Source organism: Rhodnius prolixus, unplaced genomic scaffold, assembly GCF_049639745.1.
Source record: "Rhodnius prolixus isolate KJV_2025 unplaced genomic scaffold, Rpr scaffold_5, whole genome shotgun sequence".
NCBI lineage: Eukaryota > Metazoa > Arthropoda > Insecta > Hemiptera > Reduviidae > Rhodnius > Rhodnius prolixus.
The window spans coordinates 3,349,883-3,367,792 of record NW_027411624.1 but is presented as its reverse complement, the minus strand read 5'-3'; the positions used below and the strand labels follow the sequence as shown (position 1 = coordinate 3,367,792).

The 17,910-nt window shown below is 30.5% G+C and overlaps 1 protein-coding gene and 1 pseudogene across 1 annotated transcript in view; both read left to right on the top strand.

The window, feature by feature from the left end:
• Positions 1–17,910, top strand: part of LOC141458589 (disks large 1 tumor suppressor protein-like) — a 137,928-nt gene that overhangs the window by 94,987 nt on the left and 25,031 nt on the right. The gene's annotated exons all lie outside the window — the stretch shown is intronic.
• On the top strand, positions 3,462–3,535 carry LOC141459038 (U4 spliceosomal RNA; annotated as a pseudogene).

Below are 17,910 nucleotides of genomic sequence, written 5' to 3'. Positions count from 1 at the left end.
GCGGGTCTAGTATCTTAACCGCTCGGCTATTGAGGAGCCTTTCTCTCATGTAATAACATAATGTAATTGAGAAAAACCCCTGTAGAAACTGATAGGACGAAAAATAAGGAAAAAGTATATCTTATGCTTTTTCAAATCCTCATCTTTTTTTTTTTTGCCCCATGATCCTTAAAGTCGAAGGCTACTTACTGCCTTCATTATTTTCATTTCCTGATTCATTCTTTACAATTCTGATACTCCTGCCTGAAATAGTTTTTGTGTGTTTTTCCTAGTAATAAATAAAATATATTCAACTAACTACATGAATGCGGCGGAAATACTGAACTCCCAGTAATGGATAAGTGGATTTATCTTCTTTTCCACTGAAGAGAACGCCGAAGATATAAAGAACTAGGGTCCTTGGAGGGATCTGCTACTTGGTTACGTCTTCCTCAGGTCCATTGGGAGTATTGCAAAGAAAAAAAAAATCATCTAGTTTGAACTCCCAAACGATCCTTCACCTAACGCGATTTACTTAATTAAATTCCCTGAAAACTGAATTGAATTTTCATTACGTGTCTGTGATTTTAAATCATTTTTCCTGAGAAAATTGGCTCAGAAAATTCTGAGAAAATGAAAGTGTTCATGTAAAAAAAAAATCTAGATTTCTCAAAAAACAGCGTGGGCTTTTCTCGCAAAAAACACGTGTCGTATATTTTCCAAAGTGAAAAGTTGGAAAAAAGAAAGAAAATACCCCCTCCCTCCGCACTCCGTCCAGCCAGCTGGTGGCCGGTGATCAGTCATCTTGCTTGATTAATCAGGCGATAATTTCTGAAATAATCCGACCTCGCTCAGCAACTAGGTCACACTGCGTCATCGTCCTCATCAATCTCGTGCTGGTTACTTCCTCTTCTCTCTGTCACTCTCTCTCTCTCACTCACTGATCACCTCACACACCCACGCACGTATGTGAGCCTCGTTAGGAATTTATTAAATTTAAATTTTAGATCACTAGATATGGCTAATATATCATTTATGTAATTTGGGGGAGCTCATTAAATTTGGCCGGTAAAAACTCATTTATTAAACATATTTGTGAGCTAGAAAGAGAGAGAAAGAGAAAATGTAGGTCAGCAGCTGGATTCGAAACTTGGATCTCCTGCATGAGGCTCAGCAGTTACTGAGCTATTCCCCTCCTTTTTCGAAGGTGATAATCTTTTTGACGCGAATACGTCTTTAAATTTGCTATCATATGAAGGCAATCCAAAAAACCTAATGATAACAAAATCGGGGGATACAGTTTGGCATTATAGTTTCGAATCTATCGTCTACATCCAAAATTAAATTAGACCACTGGATAGCTAAAGGATCAAAGAATTCATTCAAAACCATAAGCGAGGACTGAGACGCATCGCGCGCGGTGGAGGGAAAAGCGCCGCCATTTTGAGATCATTTTGCTGCGTATCGAGATTTGCAATTAGTACAACTTTTGACTCGGAGAAGTTATGATGTTCGTTTAAGTTTTAATCGTCAGCTGTCGTCACAATCTATCGATTGTATATAAAACATTAGTGTAAAATAGTGACAGTGAATAACAAAAATATATAATGTCCGGCCTATACGCGTCGAAAAGCCAAAACCAAATACAGAGTTCCAGTATACGGTTGGAAAGGGCTTCTCAAGAACAATCGAATGGTAATAATAAAACACCATATGACCGAGTCCATGCTGTGCCGGGAACGTAAAAGAATGAATGCGGCCGAGCGGATCAACGACAATGTCAGTACATCTGCAGCTGGGGCGGTTGAAATTATGCAAGTGGATGATGAAATCGCTTCTACATCGACAACGGACTGTATCGCACCACTGTTGGGTTTTAAATCGCGACTCAATGAGTTTAATTTCATCAACGTCGATAAATAATGACAAATTTGATTTCATCCTAAATACATAAATAAAAATATTTTATATAAAAAATATAACCCGTTACATAAACGTATTCACGTACAACACACGGCCGTGTCCATGACACAGTCACAGTTTTTTTATTTTTGAAATTATTTCAAAATTAAAATTTCCTTTACACACGTTAACCGGAAAAAGACACAACCTGCCTAGAAGGAAACAAGATAAACAGCGAGAGGACCTCATGCTTTCCGATGGTAACTACAGCTGAATGGTTACGTTTAACTTACGGCAAATTACCGTCAGTTAGGGCTCCTAATGCGTAATGATTTTATTTTTAATCCCTTAATAGGTGAGATAACATCAATGGCTTTACTATGAACTGGATTTTCCGGAAATTAAAGTTATCTAGGACTATCTCTAGGGCCGGTGATGTCATGCTAGGAAATAGAAGGACAGTCTACGATAAGTTAGAAGAAAATGAGTTTGTGGTTTAGGGTGGGGGTACAGACTTTGTTGGAAAAAAATTTTCCTTAGCATTTTCATCAATACATCAGCCGCGTCCTCCCCATTTTCCGACTAGGTGTAATTAAATTCCAAGCCATTTCCTTTTTCATTATCCCAAACCTATCGCGACTACCCTCGGCCATAAATTGATTAAGTTATTTACAAAAAAAGAGACTTTAAAGTGACAATGAACCGGAACTAGAATATAAAAACAAACAAAAACGGAAATAACAAAGTTCCGGGTCCACGATCGTCCCATTACATCATCTCGTAATTCCTCTTTCCTCCTTGGCGTGTTACCCTTTCTTTCTCGGCTCCATGCAGGCATGTTCGCTTACTCCTAAAATGGAGATATATTAGGAGCTCGGGAGAGAAAATTTCATCCTGCTTTTTTAAAACATATCCCTTTTTTTGTAATCCGTTTCTTGTCACCTGTTTCTGTCTTGATTCATTACAGGTAATATTGTTAGATTACCCTATTTTGTTGTTACAACTATGGAGAGGTGGTAACCCTTTATTATTATACAAATAAATTAATAAATGATAATCACTCGCACGACTTCCTAAAAGCTAAACGACGTCATGAAAATTTCGTTATTTACCGCTGTAACAATTGCAGGAAGTAAAAGTCATGCGTATTTCCCACCAGATTTTTTTCTTCTCATTTTTTTTAAAGTGAAAGTGAGGAAAAATGCTGCACCTAACAGGAAAATTATGAAAGAATTTTCAGCAACATTTTCCACTATAGTCGCTGAAATATCCTCCAGTGGAAAAACCACGCCAGTTACTTATTTGTTTGTCTTGTTTTTCTCTTTACCACTCATGTGACTGGTAAAGCTTGCACAAACAAATCCTACAGTTTTCCTGAGTTTTCTTCGTCTGTATAATAATAATATAAACAACAAACTTTCCCCCTCACCGCTGGAAAAGCTTTCATTTAGTAAAAAAAAAGAAGCTTTTGTTAGGTAAGTATTGGCGGTTGGGGTTTTGTGCTTTTATGAGTTTTTGTTTGCTTTGCGCTTTCTTCTTCTTCTCTATGATGATGTATTTCTAAGGTAGTTTAAATAATTAACAACGGCAGTGGCAATATCGTAACCAATAAAGGCCTCCTGAGGTACGATTATTGCTAGTTGAAAACTTTTAGGCGCCACGGAAGCAGCCGAGCGGTTAAGAGGCGAGACCTGCAAAGCTAAGATGTATTGTTGGTTTAGAGGTTTCAATTCTCCTGGTCTAGGCCTTGGATTTTATTTAATGGTTAATAAAAGTAATTTACAGTAAAGTATGTTAGGCAGTTATAGGCTAGACCCGCAATGCTAAGATGTATTGTTGGTTTAGTGGGTTCGATTCCCCCGGTCCTAGGCCTTGAATTTTATTAAATGGTTTAATATTTATTTATTTATTTATTTACATTTACCTCTGTTCTAGTCAACAAGACATACAGGGGGGTTGGCCTATTAATTAAACAATTCATAGAACAAAAAAGAACAAAACAAAAAATAAATCAATCAAAAAACAAACAAAAATGCAAATTCAATGCAGAAAAGATAAAAGAATGCTAACTAAATTTGAAATGTACAGAAAAGAACAAAGAGTCTATAACTAAGAATATTTACAAAATAACAAACTAAAAATACTTCCTGCAAATGAAAAAATATTGATGAATGAAAACTTCTTAATAATAGTAATAAAAATATTTATAGAAATAATGGTTAATTAACAAGAAAATAAATAAAATAGACTACTTGGAATATTCAAATTATAATGAACAATTGAACAATTCCCGCTAAATAAACAATTTCCTTATTTTAAAAAGATAAACAAAAAATAGGAAAATATCATTTAGTTTATCTAAATGTCCTGGCTCCAGGAAACTCAGCAAATTTATTAATTGCTCCTCCCGATTGTGATTTGAAATATATTTGTATAAACAGAGGGTCCGATATGTTCACGTACACCTTTATATTGATGTCCTAAATGGACGGATTCTTTGAAACGTTGGTATTCATTTGTACTTCGTATGAAGCAAAAACTACATAAATGGTTTATTATGAGAAATTTATAGTAAAGTAAGTTAGGCGGTTATAGGCTAGACCCGCAAGCTAAGATGTATTGTTGGTTTAGTGGGTTCGATTCCCGGTCTTAGGCTTGGATTTTATTTAATGGTTAATAAAAGTAATTTACAGTAAAGTATGTTAGGCGGTTATAGGCTAGACCCGCAAAGCTAAGATGTATTGTTGGTTAGTGGGTTCGATTCCCCCCGGTCTAGGCCTTGGATTTTATTTAATGGTTAATATGAGAAATTTATAGTAAAGTATGTTAGGCAGTTATAGGCTAGACCCGCAAGCTAAGATGTATTGTTGGTTTAGTGGGTTCGATTCCCGGTCTTAGGTTTGGATTTTATTTAATGGTTAATAAAAGTAATTTACAGTAAAGTATGTTAGGCGGTTATAGGCTAGACCCGCAAAGCTAAGATGTATTGTTGGTTAGTGGGTTCGATTCCCCCCGGTCTAGGTCTTGGATTTTATTTAATGGTTAATATGAGAAATTTATAGTAAAGTATGTTAGGCAGTTATAGGCTAGACCCGCAAAGCTAAGATGTATTGTTGGTTAGTGGGTTCGATTCCCCCGGTTTAGGCCTTGGATTTTATTTAATAGTTAATAATAGAAATTTATAGTAAAGTATGTTTGCTAGTCGCCTCCGTCCACGACACCTAATTGTTAGATGGACGTAAAGCATGGCTGAAAAAATAGGCGATTATTTTACTTTACTTTTTTTAATTAACAACGGTCAGTTATAATTTTCCGTACGTAAATTTTGAATAATTTTTAGAAAAATATATTTAATTTTTCCAAAAAGCATCTGCCAGAGTTTTGTTAACATTCGGCTAACGATTGACATTAATTTAAGTTCAGTCAGACTTAAGTTCCGTTAGTTTATACAAACTCAGGAAATCTTCTTTTTTTTAATTGAATTTCCATTCGATTGTACATTCGATTTTAATTGAAAGGAAAAATCTTGTACCAGGCTGGATTTTAATTTAATTAGTTATCCTTGCATTGTGTGTCTTTAATCGATTTTTAGTTTAATTCAATTACCTAACAGACTGACAAAGTTTTTCATTATATCTCAGGTTTTCCTACCTACATCTAGCGGAAGAACGCTTATATCGTCAAAATTTTCGATTAAGATTTTTTTTTTTTCAACGGAAATACTGTTTTATGTGAACACTCTAATCGAAAAATGAAAAAAAAACATCGATTTATATTTCAAGAGACTTGAAAATTACTCAGCAAAGAAAATCGCTTAACCGGAAATCTTGTTTTACGGAGATTTTCCCCACTTTTTTTTGGAGGTTTTCTCGAGAATGGCTCTCTATTTCCTTTGCAGTTGACCACTTTTACGTAAAACATTTTTCCGGAAGGAAATGGGCTAACTTTTGGAGGAAGGAGAAGTCTTTCCAGGTTACATTAACAGTGTAATAATGAGTATTCAATGTGTTACCAAAAGTCTGTTGTTTCTCTCACATGCGCACTCAAGTACAAACTGCATCCCTAATGATTTATGAGAAGAAGCAACCCTATCTCCATCCCCATCTCCAGATGATCTCCTTCAGTTCCCCTGCAGCCCCTCTGTACGCGTCCTACCAATATACTATACAGTATTTCCCTGTAGTAGCCAACATACCTGTTGTTTGGATAGGGTCTTGTCAAGCTAGCCTCACAGTCTGGATCCAATTAACAGCTTCGACTTCTTCCAGAGCCTTTTCCCGCCTTCTTAGGACTTGCTACTTAGATGTTAAGCATTTTACAAAAAAAAAAAAAAAAAAATTTAAGATTGTGGGAAGATTAAAATTTCACCTTAGTCAGATTTTTTTCTGGTTTTTAAGAAAGAGATCTTGTCAAATTTTTTGAATCGAACCCACTAAACCAACAATTCATCTTAGCTTTGCGGGTCTAGCCTATAACCGCCTAACATACTTTACTATAAATTTCTCATATTAACCATTAAATAAAATCCAAAGCCTAGACCAGGAGAATCGAACCCACTAAACCAACAATTCATCTTAGCTTTGCGGGTCTAGCTTATAACCGCCTAACATACATTACTATAAATTTCTCATTTTAACCATTGAATAAAATCCAAGGCCTAGACCAGGGGAATCGAACCCACTAAACCAACAATACATCTTAGCTTTGCGGGTCTAGCCTATAACCGCCTAACATACTTTACTGTAAATTTCTTTTATTAACCATTAAATAAAATCCAAGGCCTAAGACCGGGAATCGAACTCACTAAACCTGCAGTACATCTTAGCTTTGCGGGTCTAGTTTATAACCGCCTAACATACTTTACTAGAAATTTCTCATATTAACCATTAAATAAAATCCAAAGCCTAGACCAGGGGAATCGAACCCACTAAACCAACAATACATCTTAGCTTTGCGGGTCTAGCCTATAACCGCCTAACATACTTTACTATAAATTTCTCATATTAACCATTAAATAAAATCCAAAGCCTAGACCGGAGGAATCGAACCCACTAAACCAACAATTCATCTTAGCTTTGCGGGTCTAGCCTATAACCGCCTAACATACTTTACTATAAATTTCTCATATTAACCATTAAATAAAATCCAAGGCCTCTAGACCGGGAATCGAACCCACTAAACCAACAATACATCTTAGCTTTGCGGGTCTAGCCTATAACCGCCTAACATACTTTACTGTAAATTTCTTTTATTAACCATTAAATAAAATCCAAGGCCTAAGACCGGGAATCGAACCCACTAAACCTGCAGTACATCTTAGCTTTGCGGGTCTAGTTTATAACCGCCTAACATACTTTACTAGAAATTTCTCATATTAACCATTAAATAAAATCCAAGACAACTCGTACCCACTAAATCAACAATACATCTTAGCTTTGCTGGTCTAGCCTATAACCGCTCGGCTACCGTGAGCTAGTTGAAACTTTTTTTACCGATACTCCTGTAAGGTAATATTTCCGTGTAATGGTTAGATTTCCCGAACTGAGAGGATTACAGGAGTAAGAATCCGTTGTGTGAGTTGTCGGGTCAAACCAGATTTGTTTAGGTTTTTTATTCATTAACTTTACGCCAAATATTTGATAAAAAAAAAAAAATAAGGTTATTTTGTTGACCAAATATTTCAAATATCACCGAAGAGAATCATTTCCTAAAATATTTTTTCCATATTTGAATTATTTTAATATAGATATACATTTTTCTTTTTTCTTTTTTTTTGTTATTTGTGGTTATTGGAAAAATTTATTCCATTTTTCTCATATTTTCATTTCTATAACTGCTATTTTTATTTTATTTTTTAACAAACCAGTCTCCAGTTGACTGGAATTCAGTTGGCTCAATTTTAATGTAAATAAAAAATAGTTGTGAACACCCTAATGACCGCCTATTATCATAAATATTATCTTATAATATGCAAAATTGATAGATTTTGTTTATATTTTACCTGTATATGGAGACAACGTTTTTGTCTATAATTGTATAAAATTTAGTAAAAATCTATCGAGTAGAAAACGAGATTTTTTGAGTTAAAGTTTGATTCCGTTTAAAAAACTGAAAAGTTCAACTTCAAATATCTCGAAAACTCCTCGATAGATTTTGTTTATATTTTACCTGTATATGGAGACAACGTTTTTGTCTATAATTGTATAAAATTTAGTAAAAATCTATCGAGTAGGAAACGAGATTTTTTGAGTTAAAGTTTGATTCCGTTTAAAAAAGTGAAAAGTTCAACTTCAAATATCTCGAAAACTCCTCGATAGATTTTGTTTATATTTTACCTGTATATGGAGACAACGTTTTTGTCTATAATTGTATAAAATTTAGTAAAAATCTATCGAGTAGGAAACGAGATTTTTTGAGTTAAAGTTTGATTCCGTTTAAAAAAGTGAAAAGTTCAACTTCAAATATCTCGAAAACTCCTCGATAGATTTTGTTTATATTTTACCTGTATATGGAGACAACGTTTTTGTCTATAATTGTATAAAATTTAGTAAAAATCTATCGAGTAGGAAACGAGATTTTTTGAGTTAAAGTTTGATTCCGTTTAAAAAACTGAAAAGTTCAACTTTAAATATCTCGAAAACTCCTCGATAGATTTTGTTTATATTTTACCTGTATATGGAGACAACGTTTTTGTCTATAATTGTATAAAATTTAGTAAAAATCTATCGAGTAGAAAACGAGATTTTTTGAGTTAAAGTTTGATTCCGTTTAAAAAACTGAAAAGTTCAACTTCAAATATCTCGAAAACTCCTCGATAGATTTTGTTTATATTTTACCTGTATATGGAGACAACGTTTTTGTCTATAATTGTATAAAATTTAGTAAAAATCTATCGAGTAGAAAACGAGATTTTTTGAGTTAAAGTTTGATTCCGTTTAAAAAACTGAAAAGTTCAACTTCAAATATCTCGAAAACTCCTCGATAGATTTTGTTTATATTTTACCTGTATATGGAGACAACGTTTTTGTCTATAATTGTATAAAATTTAGTAAAAATCTATCGAGTAGGAAACGAGATTTTTTGAGTTAAAGTTTGATTCCGTTTAAAAAAGTGAAAAGTTCAACTTCAAATATCTCGAAAACTCCTCGATAGATTTTGTTTATATTTTACCTGTATATGGAGACAACGTTTTTGTCTATAATTGTATAAAATTTAGTAAAAATCTATCGAGTAGAAAACGAGATTTTTTGAGTTAAAGTTTGATTCCGTTTAAAAAACTGAAAAGTTCAACTTCAAATATCTCGAAAACTCCTCGATAGATTTTGTTTATATTTTACCTGTATATGGAGACTACTATTGTCTATAACTGTATAAAATTTAGTAAAAATCTATCGAGTAGAAAACGAGGTTTTTTGAGTTAAAGTTTGATTCCGTTTAAAAAACTGAAAAGTTCAACTTCAAATATCTCGAAAACTCCTCGATAGATTTTGTTTATATTTTACCTGTATATGGAGACAACGTTTTTGTCTATAATTGTATAAAATTTAGTAAAAATCTATCGAGTAGGAAACGAGATTTTTTGAGTTAAAGTTTGATTCCGTTTAAAAAAGTGAAAAGTTCAACTTCAAATATCTCGAAAACTCCTCGATAGATTTTGTTTATATTTTACCTGTATATGGAGACAACGTTTTTGTCTATAATTGTATAAAATTTAGTAAAAATCTATCGAGTAGGAAACGAGATTTTTTGAGTTAAAGTTTGATTCCGTTTAAAAAAGTGAAAAGTTCAACTTCAAATATCTCGAAAACTCCTCGATAGATTTTGTTTATATTTTACCTGTATATGGAGACAACGTTTTTGTCTATAATTGTATAAAATTTAGTAAAAATCTATCGAGTAGAAAACGAGATTTTTTGAGTTAAAGTTTGATTCCGTTTAAAAAACTGAAAAGTTCAACTTCAAATATCTCGAAAACTCCTCGATAGATTTTGTTTATATTTTACCTGTATATGGAGACAACGTTTTTGTCTATAATTGTATAAAATTTAGTAAAAATCTATCGAGTAGGAAACGAGATTTTTTGAGTTAAAGTTTGATTCCGTTTAAAAAAGTGAAAAGTTCAACTTCAAATATCTCGAAAACTCCTCGATAGATTTTGTTTATATTTTACCTGTATATGGAGACAACGTTTTTGTCTATAATTGTATAAAATTTAGTAAAAATCTATCGAGTAGGAAACGAGATTTTTTGAGTTAAAGTTTGATTCCGTTTAAAAAAGTGAAAAGTTCAACTTCAAATATCTCGAAAACTCCTCGATAGATTTTGTTTATATTTTACCTGTATATGGAGACAACGTTTTTGTCTATAATTGTATAAAATTTAGTAAAAATCTATCGAGTAGGAAACGAGATTTTTTGAGTTAAAGTTTGATTCCGTTTAAAAAAGTGAAAAGTTCAACTTCAAATATCTCGAAAACTCCTCGATAGATTTTGTTTATATTTTACCTGTATATGGAGACAACGTTTTTGTCTATAATTGTATAAAATTTAGTAAAAATCTATCGAGTAGAAAACGAGATTTTTTGAGTTAAATTTTGATTCCGTTTAAAAAAGTGAAAAGTTCAACTTCAAATATCTCGAAAACTCCTTGATAGATTTTGTTTATATTTTACCTGTATATGGAGACAACGTTTTTGTCTATAATTGTATAAAATTTAGTAAAAATCTATCGAGTAGGAAACGAGATTTTTTGAGTTAAAGTTTGATTCCGTTTAAAAAAGTGAAAAGTTCAACTTCAAATATCTCGAAAACTCCTCGATAGATTTTGTTTATATTTTACCTGTATATGGAGACAACGTTTTTGTCTATAATTGTATAAAATTTAGTAAAAATCTATCGAGTAGGAAACGAGATTTTTTGAGTTAAAGTTTGATTCCGTTTAAAAAAGTGAAAAGTTCAACTTCAAATATCTCGAAAACTCCTCGATAGATTTTGTTTATATTTTACCTGTATATGGAGACGTTTTTGTCTATAATTGTATAAAATTTAGTAAAAATCTATCGAGTAGGAAACGAGATTTTTTGAGTTAAAGTTTGATTCCGTTTAAAAAACTGAAAAGTTCAACTTCAAATATCTCGAAAACTCCTCGATAGATTTTGTTTATATTTTACCTGTATATGGAGACAACGTTTTTGTCTATAATTGTATAAAATTTAGTAAAAATCTATCGAGTAGAAAACGAGATTTTTTGAGTTAAAGTTTGATTCCGTTTAAAAAACTGAAAAGTTCAACTTCAAATATCTCGAAAACTCCTCGATAGATTTTGTTTATATTTTACCTGTATATGGAGACAACGTTTTTGTCTATAATTGTATAAAATTTAGTAAAAATCTATCGAGTAGGAAACGAGATTTTTTGAGTTAAAGTTTGATTCCGTTTAAAAAAGTGAAAAGTTCAACTTCAAATATCTCGAAAACTCCTCGATAGATTTTGTTTATATTTTACCTGTATATGGAGACAACGTTTTTGTCTATAATTGTATAAAATTTAGTAAAAATCTATCGAGTAGGAAACGAGATTTTTTGAGTTAAAGTTTGATTCCGTTTAAAAAACTGAAAAGTTCAACTTCAAATATCTCGAAAACTCCTCGATAGATTTTGTTTATATTTTACCTGTATATGGAGACAACGTTTTTGTCTATAATTGTATAAAATTTAGTAAAAATCTATCGAGTAGGAAACGAGATTTTTTGAGTTAAAGTTTGATTCCGTTTAAAAAACTGAAAAGTTCAACTTCAAATATCTCGAAAACTCCTCGATAGATTTTGTTTATATTTTACCTGTATATGGAGACAACGTTTTTGTCTATAATTGTATAAAATTTAGTAAAAATCTATCGAGTAGGAAACGAGATTTTTTGATTTAAAGTTTGATTCCGTTTAAAAAAGTGAAAAGTTCAACTTCAAATATCTCGAAAACTCCTCGATAGATTTTGTTTATATTTTACCTGTATATGGAGACAACGTTTTTGTCTATAATTGTATAAAATTTAGTAAAAATCTATCGAGTAGGAAACGAGATTTTTTGAGTTAAAGTTTGATTCCGTTTAAAAAACTGAAAAGTTCAACTTCAAATATCTCGAAAACTCCTCGATAGATTTTGTTTATATTTTATTTGTATATGGAGACAACGTTTTTGTCTATAATTGTATAAAATTTAGTAAAAATCTATCGAGTAGGAAACGAGATTTTTTGATTTAAAGTTTGATTCCGTTTAAAAAAGTGAAAAGTTCAACTTCAAATATCTCGAAAACTCCTCGATAGATTTTGTTTATATTTTACCTGTATATGGAGACAACGTTTTTGTCTATAATTGTATAAAATTTAGTAAAAATCTATCGAGTAGGAAACGAGATTTTTTGAGTTAAAGTTTGATTCCGTTTAAAAAACTGAAAAGTTCAACTTCAAATATCTCGAAAACTCCTCGATAGATTTTGTTTATATTTTACCTGTATATGGAGACAACGTTTTTGTCTATAATTGTATAAAATTTAGTAAAAATCTATCGAGTAGGAAACGAGATTTTTTGAGTTAAAGTTTGATTCCGTTTAAAAAAGTGAAAAGTTCAACTTCAAATATCTCGAAAACTCCTCGATAGATTTTGTTTATATTTTACCTGTATATGGAGACAACGTTTTTGTCTATAATTGTATAAAATTTAGTAAAAATCTATCGAGTAGGAAACGAGATTTTTTGAGTTAAAGTTTGATTCCGTTTAAAAAAGTGAAAAGTTCAACTTCAAATATCTCGAAAACTCCTCGATAGATTTTGTTTATATTTTACCTGTATATGGAGACAACGTTTTTGTCTATAATTGTATAAAATTTAGTAAAAATCTATCGAGTAGGAAACGAGATTTTTTGAGTTAAAGTTTGATTCCGTTTAAAAAAGTGAAAAGTTCAACTTCAAATATCTCGAAAACTCCTCGATAGATTTTGTTTATATTTTACCTGTATATGGAGACAACGTTTTTGTCTATAATTGTATAAAATTTAGTAAAAATCTATCGAGTAGGAAACGAGATTTTTTGAGTTAAAGTTTGATTCCGTTTAAAAAAGTGAAAAGTTCAACTTCAAATATCTCGAAAACTCCTCGATAGATTTTGTTTATATTTTACCTGTATATGGAGACAACGTTTTTGTCTATAATTGTATAAAATTTAGTAAAAATCTATCGAGTAGAAAACGAGATTTTTTGAGTTAAATTTTGATTCCGTTTAAAAAAGTGAAAAGTTCAACTTCAAATATCTCGAAAACTCCTTGATAGATTTTGTTTATATTTTACCTGTATATGGAGACAACGTTTTTGTCTATAATTGTATAAAATTTAGTAAAAATCTATCGAGTAGGAAACGAGATTTTTTGAGTTAAAGTTTGATTCCGTTTAAAAAAGTGAAAAGTTCAACTTCAAATATCTCGAAAACTCCTCGATAGATTTTGTTTATATTTTACCTGTATATGGAGACAACGTTTTTGTCTATAATTGTATAAAATTTAGTAAAAATCTATCGAGTAGGAAACGAGATTTTTTGAGTTAAAGTTTGATTCCGTTTAAAAAAGTGAAAAGTTCAACTTCAAATATCTCGAAAACTCCTCGATAGATTTTGTTTATATTTTACCTGTATATGGAGACGTTTTTGTCTATAATTGTATAAAATTTAGTAAAAATCTATCGAGTAGGAAACGAGATTTTTTGAGTTAAAGTTTGATTCCGTTTAAAAAACTGAAAAGTTCAACTTCAAATATCTCGAAAACTCCTCGATAGATTTTGTTTATATTTTACCTGTATATGGAGACAACGTTTTTGTCTATAATTGTATAAAATTTAGTAAAAATCTATCGAGTAGAAAACGAGATTTTTTGAGTTAAAGTTTGATTCCGTTTAAAAAAGTGAAAAGTTCAACTTCAAATATCTCGAAAACTCCTCGATAGATTTTGTTTATATTTTACCTGTATATGGAGACAACGTTTTTGTCTATAATTGTATAAAATTTAGTAAAAATCTATCGAGTAGAAAACGAGATTTTTTGAGTTAAAGTTTGATTCCGTTTAAAAAACTGAAAAGTTCAACTTCAAATATCTCGAAAACTCCTCGATAGATTTTGTTTATATTTTACCTGTATATGGAGACTACTATTGTCTATAATTGTATAAAATTTAGTAAAAATCTATCGAGTAGAAAACGAGATTTTTTGAGTTAAAGTTTGATTCCGTTTAAAAAACTGAAAAGTTCAACTTCAAATATCTCGAAAACTCCTCGATAGATTTTGTTTATATTTTACCTGTATATGGAGACAACGTTTTTGTCTATAATTGTATAAAATTTAGTAAAAATCTATCGAGTAGGAAACGAGATTTTTTGAGTTAAAGTTTGATTCCGTTTAAAAAACTGAAAAGTTCAACTTCAAATATCTCGAAAACTCCTCGATAGATTTTGTTTATATTTTACCTGTATATGGAGACAACGTTTTTGTCTATAATTGTATAAAATTTAGTAAAAATCTATCGAGTAGGAAACGAGATTTTTTGAGTTAAAGTTTGATTCCGTTTAAAAAAGTGAAAAGTTCAACTTCAAATATCTCGAAAACTCCTCGATAGATTTTGTTTATATTTTACCTGTATATGGAGACTACTATTGTCTATAATTGTATAAAATTTAGTAAAAATCTATCGAGTAGGAAACGAGATTTTTTGAGTTAAAGTTTGATTCCGTTTAAAAAACTGAAAAGTTCAACTTCAAATATCTCGAAAACTCCTCGATAGATTTTGTTTATATTTTACCTGTATATGGAGACAACGTTTTTGTCTATAATTGTATAAAATTTAGTAAAAATCTATCGAGTAGAAAACGAGATTTTTTGAGTTAAAGTTTGATTCCGTTTAAAAAACTGAAAAGTTCAACTTCAAATATCTCGAAAACTCCTCGATAGATTTTGTTTATATTTTACCTGTATATGGAGACAACGTTTTTGTTTATAATTGTATAAAATTTAGTAAAAATCTATCGAGTAGGAAACGAGATTTTTTGAGTTAAAGTTTGATTCCGTTTAAAAAAGTGAAAAGTTCAACTTCAAATATCTCGAAAACTCCTCGATAGATTTTGTTTATATTTTACCTGTATTTGGAGACAACGTTTTTGTCTATAACTGTATAAAATTTAGTAAAAATCTATCGAGTAGGAAACGAGATTTTTTGAGTTAAAGTTTGATTCCGTTTAAAAAACTGAAAAGTTCAACTTCAAATATCTCGAAAACTCCTCGATAGATTTTGTTTATATTTTACCTGTATATGGAGACAACGTTTTTGTCTATAATTGTATAAAATTTAGTAAAAATCTATCGAGTAGGAAACGAGATTTTTTGATTTAAAGTTTGATTCCGTTTAAAAAAGTGAAAAGTTCAACTTCAAATATCTCGAAAACTCCTCGATAGATTTTGTTTATATTTTACCTGTATATGGAGACAACGTTTTTGTCTATAATTGTATAAAATTTAGTAAAAATCTATCGAGTAGGAAACGAGATTTTTTGAGTTAAAGTTTGATTCCGTTTAAAAAACTGAAAAGTTCAACTTCAAATATCTCGAAAACTCCTCGATAGATTTTGTTTATATTTTACCTGTATATGGAGACAACGTTTTTGTCTATAATTGTATAAAATTTAGTAAAAATCTATCTAGTAGGAAGCGAGATTTTTTGAGTTAAAGTTTGATTCCGTTTAAAAAACTGAAAAGTTCAACTTCAAATATCTCGAAAACTCCTCGATAGATTTTGTTTATATTTTACCTGTATATGGAGACAACGTTTTTGTCTATAATTGTATAAAATTTAGTAAAAATCTATCGAGTAGGAAACGAGATTTTTTGAGTTAAAGTTTGATTCCGTTTAAAAAAGTGAAAAGTTCAACTTCAAATATCTCGAAAACTCCTCGATAGATTTTGTTTATATTTTACCTGTATATGGAGACAACGTTTTTGTCTATAATTGTATAAAATTTAGTAAAAATCTATCGAGTAGGAAACGAGATTTTTTGAGTTAAAGTTTGATTCCGTTTAAAAAACTGAAAAGTTCAACTTCAAATATCTCGAAAACTCCTCGATAGATTTTGTTTATATTTTACCTGTATATGGAGACAACGTTTTTGTCTATAATTGTATAAAATTTAGTAAAAATCTATCGAGTAGGAAACGAGATTTTTTGATTTAAAGTTTGATTCCGTTTAAAAAAGTGAAAAGTTCAACTTCAAATATCTCGAAAACTCCTCGATAGATTTTGTTTATATTTTACCTGTATATGGAGACAACGTTTTTGTCTATAATTGTATAAAATTTAGTAAAAATCTATCGAGTAGGAAACGAGATTTTTTGAGTTAAAGTTTGATTCCGTTTAAAAAACTGAAAAGTTCAACTTCAAATATCTCGAAAACTCCTCGATAGATTTTGTTTATATTTTACCTGTATATGGAGACAATGTTTTTGTCTATAATTGTATAAAATTTAGTAAAAATCTATCTAGTAGGAAGCGAGATTTTTTGAGTTAAAGTTTGATTCCGTTTAAAAAACTGAAAAGTTCAACTTCAAATATCTCGAAAACTCCTCGATAGATTTTGTTTATATTTTACCTGTATATGGAGACAACGTTTTTGTCTATAATTGTATAAAATTTTGTAAAAATCTATCGAGTAGGAAACGAGATTTTTTGAGTTAAAGTTTGATTCCGTTTAAAAAAGTGAAAAGTTCAACTTCAAATATCTCGAAAACTCCTCGATAGATTTTGTTTATATTTTACCTGTATATGGAGACAACGTTTTTGTCTATAATTGTATAAAATTTAGTAAAAATCTATCGAGTAGGAAACGAGATTTTTTGAGTTAAAGTTTGATTCCGTTTAAAAAACTGAAAAGTTCAACTTCAAATATCTCGAAAACTCCTCGATAGATTTTGTTTATATTTTACCTGTATATGGAGACAACGTTTTTGTCTATAATTGTATAAAATTTAGTAAAAATCTATCGAGTAGAAAACGAGATTTTTTGAGTTAAAGTTTGATTCCGTTTAAAAAAGTGAAAAGTTCAACTTCAAATATCTCGAAAACTCCTCGATAGATTTTGTTTATATTTTACCTGTATATGGAGACAACGTTTTTGTCTATAATTGTATAAAATTTAGTAAAAATCTATCGAGTAGGAAACGAGATTTTTTGAGTTAAAGTTTGATTCCGTTTAAAAAAGTGAAAAGTTCAACTTCAAATATCTCGAAAACTCCTCGATAGATTTTGTTTATATTTTACCTGTATATGGAGACAACGTTTTTGTCTATAATTGTATAAAATTTAGTAAAAATCTATCGAGTAGGAAACGAGATTTTTTGAGTTAAAGTTTGATTCCGTTTAAAAAAGTGAAAAGTTCAACTTCAAATATCTCGAAAACTCCTCGATAGATTTTGTTTATATTTTACCTGTATATGGAGACAACGTTTTTGTCTATAATTGTATAAAATTTAGTAAAAATCTATCGAGTAGGAAACGAGATTTTTTGAGTTAAAGTTTGATTCCGTTTAAAAAACTGAAAAGTTCAACTTCAAATATCTCGAAAACTCCTCGATAGATTTTGTTTATATTTTACCTGTATATGGAGACAACGTTTTTGTCTATAATTGTATAAAATTTAGTAAAAATCTATCGAGTAGGAAACGAGATTTTTTGAGTTAAAGTTTGATTCCGTTTAAAAAAGTGAAAAGTTCAACTTCAAATATCTCGAAAACTCCTCGATAGATTTTGATTATATTTTATCTTGCCGAGTTATCTTAAATTCTGCAAAAGTTTGCGGAAACCATCATTATTTCTTTCCACTTCCACAATGGCGTTATCACATATCGAGTCATTTTTGATTGAATTGTATTTGTTGAGTTATTAAAGCAAACCTTGCTGGAAATCTTCTAATTTGGTTTCCATCTAATCCCTGTAAGAAATAGAATGT